This window comes from Propithecus coquereli, unplaced genomic scaffold, assembly GCF_000956105.1.
Source record: "Propithecus coquereli isolate 6110/MARCELLA unplaced genomic scaffold, Pcoq_1.0 Scaffold329, whole genome shotgun sequence".
Classification (NCBI taxonomy): domain Eukaryota; kingdom Metazoa; phylum Chordata; class Mammalia; order Primates; family Indriidae; genus Propithecus; species Propithecus coquereli.
The window spans coordinates 1,596,675-1,609,346 of record NW_012148941.1 but is presented as its reverse complement, the minus strand read 5'-3'; positions in this window follow the sequence as shown (position 1 = coordinate 1,609,346).

Sequence of the window (12,672 nt, the reverse complement as noted above, 5' to 3'; positions counted from 1 at the left end):
CAGTTTCTAATTAATAAATTAATTTCTAAATTTCCAAAATCTGTTGTGAAAATGCCACAGGAAAAGAAGGCAACGTGAGGGGAGACAATAGGCAATGCTTTGGAGGAAAACAAAAGCAGAGGAGAAGGGATTTGCCCATGCGAGGGGCTTACCAGAGGGCCACGTGGGAGTCTGGGAGTTGCTTCTGGAGAAGAGGCCTAAGAAGGCTTTGGGCCATTGCTCATGGGACGTAGGGTGAACCGACCTCAGAAGGGACTGCCAAGAGGTGCACTGATTGAGGGCCCCCGAGTAAGAGGTTAACTCTCAGAGCCCCTGATGTCACTGGAAAACCCCTTCGCCTAGGCTCAGGGCCCAAATCAGTCTTTCTTCCTGTCCACACCAGTACAGACTTTACTTCACCCATGGACTGTCCGGCAGAGCGAAGGTCATCCAGGCTTACTGCCCACATGATTAACAAGGAGGACTCCCGCTTCGAAATTGTAGTGACCTAGAATATCCACCTACTCAAAAGAAAAGGGCAAGGGCTCTGCTCTTACTAGGGAGAAGACAAGGTGGGAAGTTCCCCCATACTTGATTGGGAGCTGAACCACAGAAGTTTAAAACCAGCCTGAGCTAACAACTGACCTCCCTGTCACCCATCTGCTTTACCCCAGACCCTACGCTGCGCTCACCCATGCACCATTTGCATCAACATCTCTTCAGTCCCCATAACAAGTCAATAAATGATATTCTAGAAAATTTTTCAGAAACTCCATTTCTTTTCTTTCCCTTCTTGTGTCCCTCTACCACTTCGATTTTACCTTTTTTAATATTATCTACCTTTTCTCTGAACTTGACCTTGATACTAGACTAGATGCTGTCTATACTTTTGGTTTTTTGGACCTTGACTATCCTGCATGATTTTGACTTTTCCTGCCCCTACAAGCCTCAGTGTGTCCTGCCCTAGGGAAGCCCCAGCCCAACTCCGGTCCCTTGGCCAGTGTCCTAATCAGACTGTTTTCCTCTCTCCTCTCCAAAGGGAAGGGAGAGATTCAGACTGTTCCTGAGCAAAGTCCAGGTTATTAGTACCACTGTCCTGTTTCTAGTTAAGCCTACCTGTAGGGTCCACCTATCAAGTCCCTTTGAGTTACCATGCAAGTCAGTTTTCTGAACCATCCTAGCTTTCTGGCAATTTCAGAGGAAGAACTTCTTATATTCTGCTCTAAAGATGGAAAACCGGGCTCTCGGTAAGCTGCTGTGTCAAGTAACAATGAGAGCTTAAGACACACCCTGACTTGTCCCCTTGAGCACCAGGTGTGATTTGAAAGGGTCTCTTTGCAAGTCCTGGAATATCTAATCCAGCTGGTAGGAACAAGGCCCATGGGGTTCCTTTATACCCACACAAGGTTAAATTACAGATTAACTCCTAGATAGCTAATAGAAAATCGGGTTACCACATTCGTGCAAGATCAGAAGTTCCTGCTGGGATGGCATGACAATTTCCTTTAACCTCCTGGGTCCCTAGAACATGCAAGTCAGCACAAGAGACATGGTACCCACTTTGTTATCTTGGACCTAGGCTGCAACACACACATATCCTGCCCATCAATTCCAGAAGAGCCTGCCTGGCCTCCCCCTAGACAAGGTGCCTTCCAAGGCCTGGACAGACAACCTCCATCATTTAATCACATAGTACGTAATGATAATGGCTACTGTTCATTGACTAATTGCTTTGAAGGGCTAGGTACACCTAACTCTTACAATTCCTTTATACAGAAGGTGCTATTATTCCCATTTTATATATGAGGGATCTGGGTTTTACAGAAATTGAACCTGAGGACACACGTTAAGTGGTAGCGCTGAGATTCTATCCATGGCCTGTTGGGCACCAAAACATGTGCTTTAACATTTTCACAAGTGTTGGGTGAGGGCACCAGCTTCGCTGGACTCATTTTTTTTTCTACTGAAAAAAGAACTTTTTGATAATAAAAACGTAGAGAGAATAAAGAGGCTACAGTAAAGTTCTAGCTTGAAACATTTAACTTACTTTATAATAGGAATAAAGACATATATGTAATTTACATATCTTAAAACAATAATCTATAAATTACAAAATAGTACAGTAAGTTAATAATTTAGTAAGTATGATGAAAGTTATTTAAATAGAATAGGTTCTCTGGAAGCATATCATGAATTAAACATTACCACACAACAAATTTGAGGTGTTTTTAGTACATGTCATTTGGCAACAACTTATTGGAAAATTATGGGCCCAAAATGAAACCGATACAAATATATAGTGATATACAAACAACTAATAATGATATACTTAACTAAAAGTTGCTTATAGTTAATCATAACCATACTTACATTCACATTTATGTTCACTAAAAAGCAGAATAACAGTAACTGAAAACAGTAATTATCATAATACTGATCCTCACTGGTAATAAAATGGTCTTCCTGATATGCTCTGAATTTCAACTCTTTGCCTGTGGAAATGCAAGTAAGTGCATGGCAGCTGGTATTCTTAATAGAATTTTTTTGTTGCAATTTTTTTTTTTTTCAGACAAGTTTTCACTCTGTTGCCCTGGCTAGAGTGCAGTGGTGTCATCATAACTCACTGTAACCTCAGACTCCTGGGCTCAGGCGATTCACCTGCCTCAGCCTCCCAAAGTGCTAGGATTACAGGCATGAGCCACTACACTGGGCCCTTAGTAGAATTCTTATCTCCAATCTTACCACACTAATGGCTGCCTACCCCACGTGTATATTAAAGCCTCTCTACCCTTAATTAGTATAAAAATAAGTCTGGATTTAGCCAGCTGTCAGAGGCTCTCTACTCTTGACGGGGACAGAACAATAGTTTGGCAACTACTATCAAAAGCTTCCGGAGATCATTGTAAAGTATTGAAAAGGGAAAGTTTGATGAAACTTACACAATCTCAAGTCAAGCATTATCTAGTAGATATTTCCGGAACAGAGTGAATAGTCCTAGATATCAGACTAAAAACCGCTTAATAAGGGGAAAACGTGACCTACCAAGTTCATAGCAGGTACGCAACAAAAATATTTGTTTAACAAATGTTTGTTTAATGGTTATAATTACTACTGACAAATATAACTGTTTGAACTGCCAAAATATGCATATTAAATTCATGCAGTGCTATAACATACCTACTTATCTTCTTTCTCTCCTAAGTTTTGAATCTTATTGATGTGCCAGGACTTAGATAACCACTAGGATAATACAAATTATTTTGTCTTTAATTCTGTGATTATTAAAGCCACTTTTTTGAAAACCAATCTGATTTTGCATGTCCAGCAATACTGTTTGCAAATTGTAGATGACCCAAGGCGGATAACTAATCTAATTTTTCATACAGTTGCAGTTCTTACTATATATTAATATTGAAGTTTCAAAGTCAGTCTTCTATGTAGTAGGTTAACAATAGCCAGTCTTCCTGACATGTGTCATACCTGGAGGAGCACCCTGAAGCCACCTAAATACTCAGAAGAGAAACCTATCTAGAAATACCTAGATATATGAATTTTTAAATTGAAATCTGTTTGAATGACATAACCTGTCAAACTCAGTTGGACTTCATGAGCACAAGGAAAGTAGTTAGCTATTTTAGGGAAATTTGTGGCAATAAAAACCACGTTCTGTGTTTTCAAGAAATTAATGAAGAGATTGGAATTAGTCTTAGAAAAAAAGAATTCCTATGGCTTATTTAAAACATCTCAAACAGCTTTAAACAACACTGCTAAGACCAAGAAGAAAAAAATGAGGCAAATGTGCCTTCCCCATGTATTTTTATTGTTTTATCTCTTAATTAAATATACAGAAAAAACTGCCAAAAAAGACTTCTAAAATTTACTCTTCTGGATAGCTGTTTCAAATTTATGTTCATCAAACCATATTTCTGCTGTCTGTGAAATTTCTCTCAGGAAAAGTTAATAAATGCGTATTAGGAACACTTAGCAATAACTGATGGTTACAAGACAGTTGTTACAAAGGATTTTATATGCAATTAATAATATTTAAAATTCATATCATATTGTAAATTATAATATCAATGGAAACTTTCCTTGTGGTGATTACTTGTCACTTTAGCCCAATAAAAATGCATTCAACTAGTTTTTTTTACGAATTGTAGTGGCTTATTTTAATGGAATATGGTCCAGAGACAGCAAGGACAGAGATACTGGACATCAATCTCACAATAAAAAGACAGTGTAAACAGAATATAAATGATGATCATTATATGTGCACAACACATATTAAATTTTTTAATATTACCTCTTCCCTAGAAACTTGTTTAAATTTTGGTGAAAATAAAAAAGATGCCCAGTGTACAATTTCTAAGATAATAATTGGTTTACACATTCAATCTTTCATTTTAAATAGCCGTGAGGGAAGTCAAGAGGTTAGATAGTCAACCCTCAAGTCCAGTCAATTAAACAATTATGGAGCGCCCACTCCCTGCCAGGCTCGGTGCCAAGCATTGCAAAGGATGCAAAATGAATTCGACACTCAAGAACTTTCCAGTCTTGGGGAAATGACTATGGTATAAGTTCCAATACAAATTTCAGTAAATGTATTATTTAAAGCAACAGACTGTAGCACTTTTTGTCTTCTAATTGGGTTGTCATAATTCACTACACTGAGAAAATAAATTGCTATAAAGCTTACTAGTGCTGGTGAAGGACAAGAGGGAAAAAAAAGGAAGAAAAATTTAAAAAACAGAAGGCGGGGGTGGGGGATGGGGGTGGGAGGCAAATTTTGAAGCCTCTGCCAGGACTTCCAAGCTGACCAAGGGTCAGAGGCAAAGGTTCTTTTTTCAGCAGAGTACATTAAGGAGGTTTTGGATTTTGGACTAGAAAGCTACGCTGCTCTGCATAACAAAGGAGGGAGCCAGCGGTTCTGGTGCCTGAGGGGTAGGACTTTGGAAAGCAGACAGGGGGAGGTGAGGACAGTGCCAGGCAGCAGGTGGGAGGTTGGAGTTAGGGGCAGACCAAGCAAGTCCAGAGGCAGGGCAGCTGGAGGGACTTTGAAACAGGACATCTCACATTCCACTGCAAGTTGCTTGCATTGCTCTAATATAAATTGCCTTTGGTAAAGCCTAAGAGTTACCACACATGCCAAATATTAGGTTTTTTTAGGTGGAGAGGGATTTGTGTGGGGAATGAATTAAAGAAATGGAGCTCTTCCATTTCCATTTTGGGAAGAAATGATTTAACATCCATGAAATGTGAGAGGTAATTGGAATTAGAGAACTCAGGACCAGCAGAAAGCATGAGAACATACATCCCAAGAATTTGCAAAAATATAAGGAAGAACATCAGGCTTCCTAGAGGATACGGAATAGTGAACTTGAGTAGATTCAAGGTGAAGGTGATAATGGCATTACATAAGGTGGCATGAGATAACTATTCTAAAAGAGGGGCGAAGTGCTGGAGGACTCCCAAGAGGGGGCTATGACAGGAGGGGAATGGAGCAGAGGAAGAGAAGCAGGGCCGAGCATGCTTCCTATATCAGTTCATCTCCCTCAAATCCCTTTGGAATGAGGAAGGATGCTTAAACAAGAGATGGGATTTTATTTTGTCATGACAACAACCCTACAAGTAAGTTTTATTATTACTAGTTTCTAGATTAGAAAACTGAGGTTTGTTGAGATTGGTAACTTTTCCAAAGACGCACACAGTCAGGACTAGAGCCGGCCTGAGTGACAGGGTCACTTGTGCTTTCTATACACACTTGGAGCTTTATGTGAAAGCTGGCCCCGAAGGTAGGCCTTGGACTTCACAAGGCAAAGATATGGTGGGAGGGGAGGACCCAGCAGGCAGAGTGAACATCTGAGCAAAGGCAAGAAAGTCCTAAACAAACCTTACAGAACAAAACTGATCTCCAGCCCACCCCCCACTCTACTCTGGACCGACTGCAGGAACGGGATATAGCTCAGTTTGACAGATCCATGGCCTTCACAGGTGGTGTTGGAGGCAGGAACCTGGAAGGTAGTACGGGCCAAGTTGTGAAAGTGTTTAAAAAGCACGATGAAAAGTTTATATTTGACTTAATAGACCACGTGGAGACACTGCAGGTTTTGAGCAGGGGTGTAGCATAATGAAAGCTGTCCTTTCGGAAAGTTAACCTGGCAGTAAGGTGAAGGGGGGCCCAGAGCAGAGCAACTCAAACTTAACGCAATGTGGCTCTGTTGTCCTCAGTCTGAAATTCTACATTTTTTTTTTTTTTTTTTTTTTGAGACGGAGTCTCACTGTGTTGCCTGGGCTAGAGTGCTGTGGCGTCGTCTTAGCTCACAGTAACCTCAAACTCCTGGGCTCAAGCGATCCTCCTGCCTCAGCCTCCCGAGTAGCGGGGACTACAGGCATGTGCCACCATGCCTGGCTAGTTTTTTCTATATATTTTTAGTTGTCCAATTAATTTCTTTCTATTTTTAGTAGAGACGGGGTCTCGCTCTTGCTCAGGCTGGTTTCGAACTTCTGAGCTCAAACAATCTGCCCGTCTCGGCCTCCCAGAGAGCTAGAATTACAGGCGTGAGCCACCGCGCCCGTCCTGAAATTCTACATTTCTAACAGCTCTTTAGAGATTCTGACGTGGGGAGGCTGAGGTGGGCTCAGGACACTTAAGTTCAGAGCTGTGAGGAGTCCCTTTGTTTAGGGCCTCAGGACAGGAAAAGCGGCCAGGGGAGGGGTTAGAGCAGAGACAGCCATGGGAAAAGCATGGCGGTGGCTCTTTGCTACACCCTTGCATGCAGGAAAGGGGCTGAGCCGGTGCACTGTTCTGTCCCTTCCAAGTGCTTCTGTGCATATGCTCAGTGATTTCTGGAAGGAAGTTGAGGCTGTCTGACTCCAGCCTTTCCCAGAGTCCCCTCCGAAGGAGAGGGCTCTCATCAGCTTGGCAGCATTCACCGCATCTTGCTTGGAGCCCTAGTTGTCCCTGTTGGGGGTCTGACTTGTGATTTCCTCTGCCTGAGCCTCAGCTTCCTACTCTTTTCTTCCCTCCATCCCCAGTCCTGGACATCTGATCCAGAGTATAGTGAAGGGATGGGTGGAGATCAGTTTTGTTCTGTAAATGTTCGTTTAGCACTGCATTCTGTGTGCTGTGCATTCAACCATCTACCTTCTCTCCCAGGCCTGAAACCTCCAGATCGAAACCCCAACTCTGAACTGCTGCAGCTGGGCTTCTTTTGTACTCAGCGTTAGGATACCACTTCCTTCTCAAGAGACCTGTCTCCGGCATCCCCTACCTGCGGCAATTCACGGTCACCCTCTTTCTGATCTCCAGCAGCATGGATTACAAGCCAGCAGTGTGCCTGAGCCACCCATTCTCCCTGTTGGGGGATGACTGTGATTAGGGGACAAGTGACAACGTCAAGTGCTAGTGAGAGCTGCAGCACAATGAGGGCTGGGAACGGGCTGCTGTGTTTCCCAACTGGGAGTCATTAGTGACCTTAGACTGGGGAGAACAGCTTTAGCAAGAAGGGGAAGGCAAAAGCCAGATTACAAGTCATGAAATTAATGGTGGATGATGAGGGACAGAAGCAGCAAACTTCAAGTACTCTCTGAAGAAATTCATAGATAAAAAGAAAAATCAGAAGTTCAACCAAGCAGCAGGATTGAGGGAAGGATTTGTCATATGCTGGAGGAGTTGTTTGGTTTGTAGAAAGAGAAAAATGTTCCAACAGAGATAGGAGAGAAAAGAAACCCTCTGTTTCTACTCCAAGGGACGTTTACATTTTTGAAGGGACTTTTCCCGCCTGAAGAAAGATTTCATTTGGCCTAGACAGTGTTTTAAAAACATTTTAATGCATTGTCATATGTTTTTAAAAAGTGGGAAATTTTGTTTAAAAAAATTCCAGATTTCTATCGTCTCTTGAAAAATGGTGAAATCTAGCAACCCTGGGTGCCCACTCCTATGTGCAGTTGAGTAATAGCTACCCTCTTCAAAAGGGGTGGTCTACCGGGTTTATTTCACTCACTTATATTATTTGCATGTCTTTATAGGCAAACTCTATAGTTATTTTATATATATTTGTGTGTATACATATGTATGTCATCTATACTAATTGGAATCCCCGGTAACAATCATGGTGGTGGAAATGCTTTGTGGGGAGAGACTCTCCTGAGCATTCCTTCAATCTTGCCATGTAGCTGGGCCCCTGTCTTGCCTAGGTATAAGATTGTCCTCTGCTCATCCTGGGAAAGTGCCCCTACCACTATCCTATGAGTAATGGAGTCTGGGAAGAGGCAGTAGAGGCCTTCACATTCTGTGGGATAGACTAGAAAGGCGTCAGTGAGCTACCCTACTGACAAGCAGCAGATGTTTTTTCGAATTCCTTAGAGCAATCACTGCCATGAGCTTTCGCTGGCTGCTGGTTTCACAGGCTTGTCTAGACCAGTTGTTCCCAACCTTAGTTGCATATTAGAATTTCCTGGGGACCTTAAAACATGGGTGTCCCAAAGATTCTGGATTAATTGGCTTGGGTGGGTCCTAGGTACTGCTTTTTAAGCTTGGCAGGAGATCCAAAATGTGTAGCCATATTAACTACCACTGCTTTATGGTATTAACCCCTTCTGCTCCAGAGATATTGTCTAAGACCCCTAGACAGCATCTTAGGCATTTGGATTAGAAACTGTATTTCTTGGTGCCCTCCCTGACACCTGACTCCACTGTGATCACTACGGCTGCTTGTCTGGCTGCTGTTTGCACAGAGCACTTAACCCCTCATGATTGAGTTTAGTGATCTGGAAATTTACTCTCTGCTGGCAGCACTGACCATTTGGCCTAGGCTCAATAAAGGAAAATGTATCCTCTCTCTTACTGGAGCTACAACAAAGACTTAGGAAAAAGAAAGTGGAAGAATTGATACCAAATGAAACAAATCTACAAAAGAGAAGGGTGAAATATGGGTAAGGCGAGCAGTTGTCCTAAATCGACTAGGACAGTCCCAGATTTTACTGTTTTGATTAATTATTTGGGGGTAATAATTTAAGTTTCTTATTAGAAGACTAGGTGGCTTAGAACAAAAGTGATTTGTAAATTTGCTGGTTGGTGGGTTGAAAGTGGGGAAAGAATTAGAAAAATAAACAGTAGTTATCATCTTATTAGGGTTCTTAGCAATTTTCCAGATTTTTTTTGATTTTTTTTTTAACCATCTGTAACAACTCCATCCAATAGAACTTTCTGAGATAATAAAAAAGATCTGTGTTATTTAATACAGTAGCTGTTAATCATTTGTGGCAATTGAGCACTTGAAATATGGCTACTGTGACTGAGGATCTGGGTTTTTATTATTACATCATCTCAATTAATGCGAGTGTAAATGAAAATACCCATGCGGGTCTAGTAGCTACTTATTGGACAAAACAGATCTACAGAGTTGCTGTTATCTGTGGTAGACATATTTTGGGATAACGCCTCTCCCGTACCTCCTTCACAGGGCATCTATCTTATTTACCTGTTGTGGTAACAGCTCTAGTAATGGACACAGCAGACTTTATTGGGAGTAATAACCAATTCAAACTAGGTCAATTAGATTCTCTCTTTAAAGAATCCGAAATCAAGATATCAAAAACTGAATCCATTAGGTAACACCAAGTTGAACCAGTAGAGTTGGCAGTAGAGACTGTGCCAGGGGAAGCCAAAGGCATATGCAACCTGAGTTATGGCGGAGTGGGTGGGAATTAGAACCTGTATAGTGAAAGATGGAGAGAGAGGGAGCAGCATGGGGTGGGGGAAGAGAGAGACTGTGTTGTCTCATGAGAGACGATAATACTTTGGTCCTAACTTTTCCATTCTAAGGCCAAGGTCACTTGCATATATTTTGTTTCCTATGCTTAGATATCCATGAGAATTTCTGTTGTCATCTTTCAATAATTCAATTACAGGAGCTAGTTTAATATGTTTGTATTTCTTACTACTGAAGAGCTTTGTTTTTTTGGTTTTTTTTTCTTTTTGAGACAGAGTCTCACTCTGTTGCCCTGGGTAGAGGGAGTGCCGTGGCGTTAGCCTAGCTCACAGCAACCTCAAACTCCTGGGCTCAAGTGATCCTACTGCCTCAGCCTCCCGGGTAGCTGGGACTACAGGCATGCGCCACCATGCCCGGCTAATTTTTTTTTTCTATGTATATTTAGTTGTCCAATTAATTTCTTTCTAATTTTTAGTAGAGACGGGGTCTCGCTCTTGCTCAGGCTGGTTTCGAACTCCTGAGCTCAAACAATCCGCCCGCCTTGGCCTCCCATAGAGCTAGGATTACAGGCGTGAGCCACCGCGCCCGGCCGAGGATCTGAGTTTTTAATATTACATCATCTCAATTAATGCGAGTGTAAATGAAAATACCCATGCGGGTCTAGTAGCTATTTATTGGACAAAACAGATCTACAGAGTTGCTGTTATCTGTGGTAGACATATTTTGGGATAATGCCTCTCCCGTACCTCCTTCACAGTGCATCTATCTTATTTACCTGTTGTGGTAACAGCTCTAGTAATGGACACAGCAGACTTTATTGGGAGTAATAACCAATTCAAACTAGGTCAATTAGATTCTGTCTTTAAAGAATCTGGAATCGAGATATCGAAAACTGAATCCATTAGGTAACACCAAGTAGAACCAGTAGAGTTGGCAGTAGAGACTGTGCCAGAGGAAGCCAAAGGCATATGCAACCTGAGTTATGGCAGAGTGGGTGGGAATTAGAACCTGTATAGTGAAAGATGGAGAGAGAGGGAGCAGCATAGGGTGGGGGAAGAGAGAGACTGTGTTGTCTCATGAGAGACGATAATACTTTGGTCCTAACTTTTCCATTCTAAGGCCAAGGTCACTTGCATATATTTTGTTTCCTATGCTTAGATATCCATGAGAATTTCTGTTGTCATCTTTCAATAATTCAATTACAGGAGCTAGTTTAATATGTTTGTATTTCTTACTACTGAAGAGCTTTGTTTTTTTGGTTTTTTTTTCTTTTTGAGACAGAGTCTCACTCAGGTGCCTGAGCTAGCGTGCCGTGGTGTCAGCCTAGCTCATAGCAATCTCAAATTCCTGGGCTCAAGTGATTCTCCTGCCTCAGCCTCCTGAGTAGCTGGGACTACAGGCATGCGCCACCGTGCCCGGCTAATTTTTTTCTATTTTTAGTAGAGACGGGATCTCACTCTCGCTCAGGCTGGTTTTGAACTCCTGAGCTCAAGTCATCCTCCTGCCTTGGCCTCCCAGAGTGCTAGGATTACAGGTGTGAGCCACCGCACCTGGCTCTAGACCAATTGTTTTTGATATTTAGCTCCCACATATGAGTCGGAACATGTGAGATTTGTATTTCTGTGCTTGGCTTGTTTCACTTAATATAATGTTCTTGCAAATGGCAGGATTTCATTCTTTTTTGTGGCCATATATTCCATTGTGTATATGTACCACAATTTTCTTTATCCATTCATCTGATGATAGACACTTAGGTTGATTCCAAATCTTGGCTATTGTGAACAGTGCTGCAATAAACATGGGAGTGCAGATATCTTTTTTATATACTGAATTTCCCTATGTTGGATATATACGCAGTGGGATTTCTGGTCATATGGTAGTTCTAGTTTTAGTTTTTTGAGGCACCTTCATATTGTTCTCCATAGCGGTTGCATTAATTTATATTCCCATGAAGAGTGTACGAGGGCTCCCCTTTTTCCACATCCTCACCAGCGTTTGTTATTGTGTATCTTTTTGATAAAAGCCATTCTAACTGGGGTAAGATGATATTTCATTATAGTTTTGATTTGCCCTTCTCTGATGACTAATGATGCCAAGCATTAGTTGATAGACCTGTTGCCCATTTGTATGTATTCTTTTGAGAAATGTCTATTCAGATCCTTTGCCCATTTTTTAATCAGATTATGTAGGGTTTTTTTTTTTCCCTATTGAGTTGTTGGAGCTCCTTATATATTCTAGTCATTAATCCCTTGTCAGTTGGGTAGTTTGCAAATAATTTCTCCCATTCTGCATGCTGTCTCTTCATTTTGTTGATTGTTTCCTTTGCTGTGCAGACGCTTTTTAGCTTGATGTGATCCCATTTGTCCAATTTTGCTTTGGTTGCCTGTGCTTTGGGGTATCGTTCAAGAAGTTCTCATCCAGACCAATGTCCTGAAGCATTTCCCCAGTGTTCTCTTTTAGTAGTTTCATAGTTTCAGGTCTTAGATTTAAGTCTTTAATCCATTTTCATTTGATTTTTGTATATGGTGTGAGAGAGATAAGGGTCTAGTTTCATTCTTCTGCATATGGATTTCCAGTTTTCCCAACACCATTTATTGAAGAGACTGTCCTTTCCCCACTATATGTTCTTGGCACCTTTGTTGAAGATAAGTTCACTATAGACGTGTGGGTTTATTTCTGGGTTCTCTATTGTGTTCCATTGGACAGATGTTTTAATTTTGATAAAATCCAATTTATCTGGTTTCTTCTTTGGTTGCTTGTGCTTTCGGGCACCATATCTAAGAAAACATTGCCTAAACCAAGGCCACAAAGCTTACATCTGTGTCTTCTAATGGTTTTTTTTTTTTTTTCTTGAGACAGAATCTCCCTCTGTTGCCCTGGCTAGAGTGCTGTGGCATCAGCCTAGCTCACAGCAACCTCAAACTCCTGACCTCAAGTGATCCTCCCACCTTGGCCTCCCAGACTGTTAGGATTACAGACG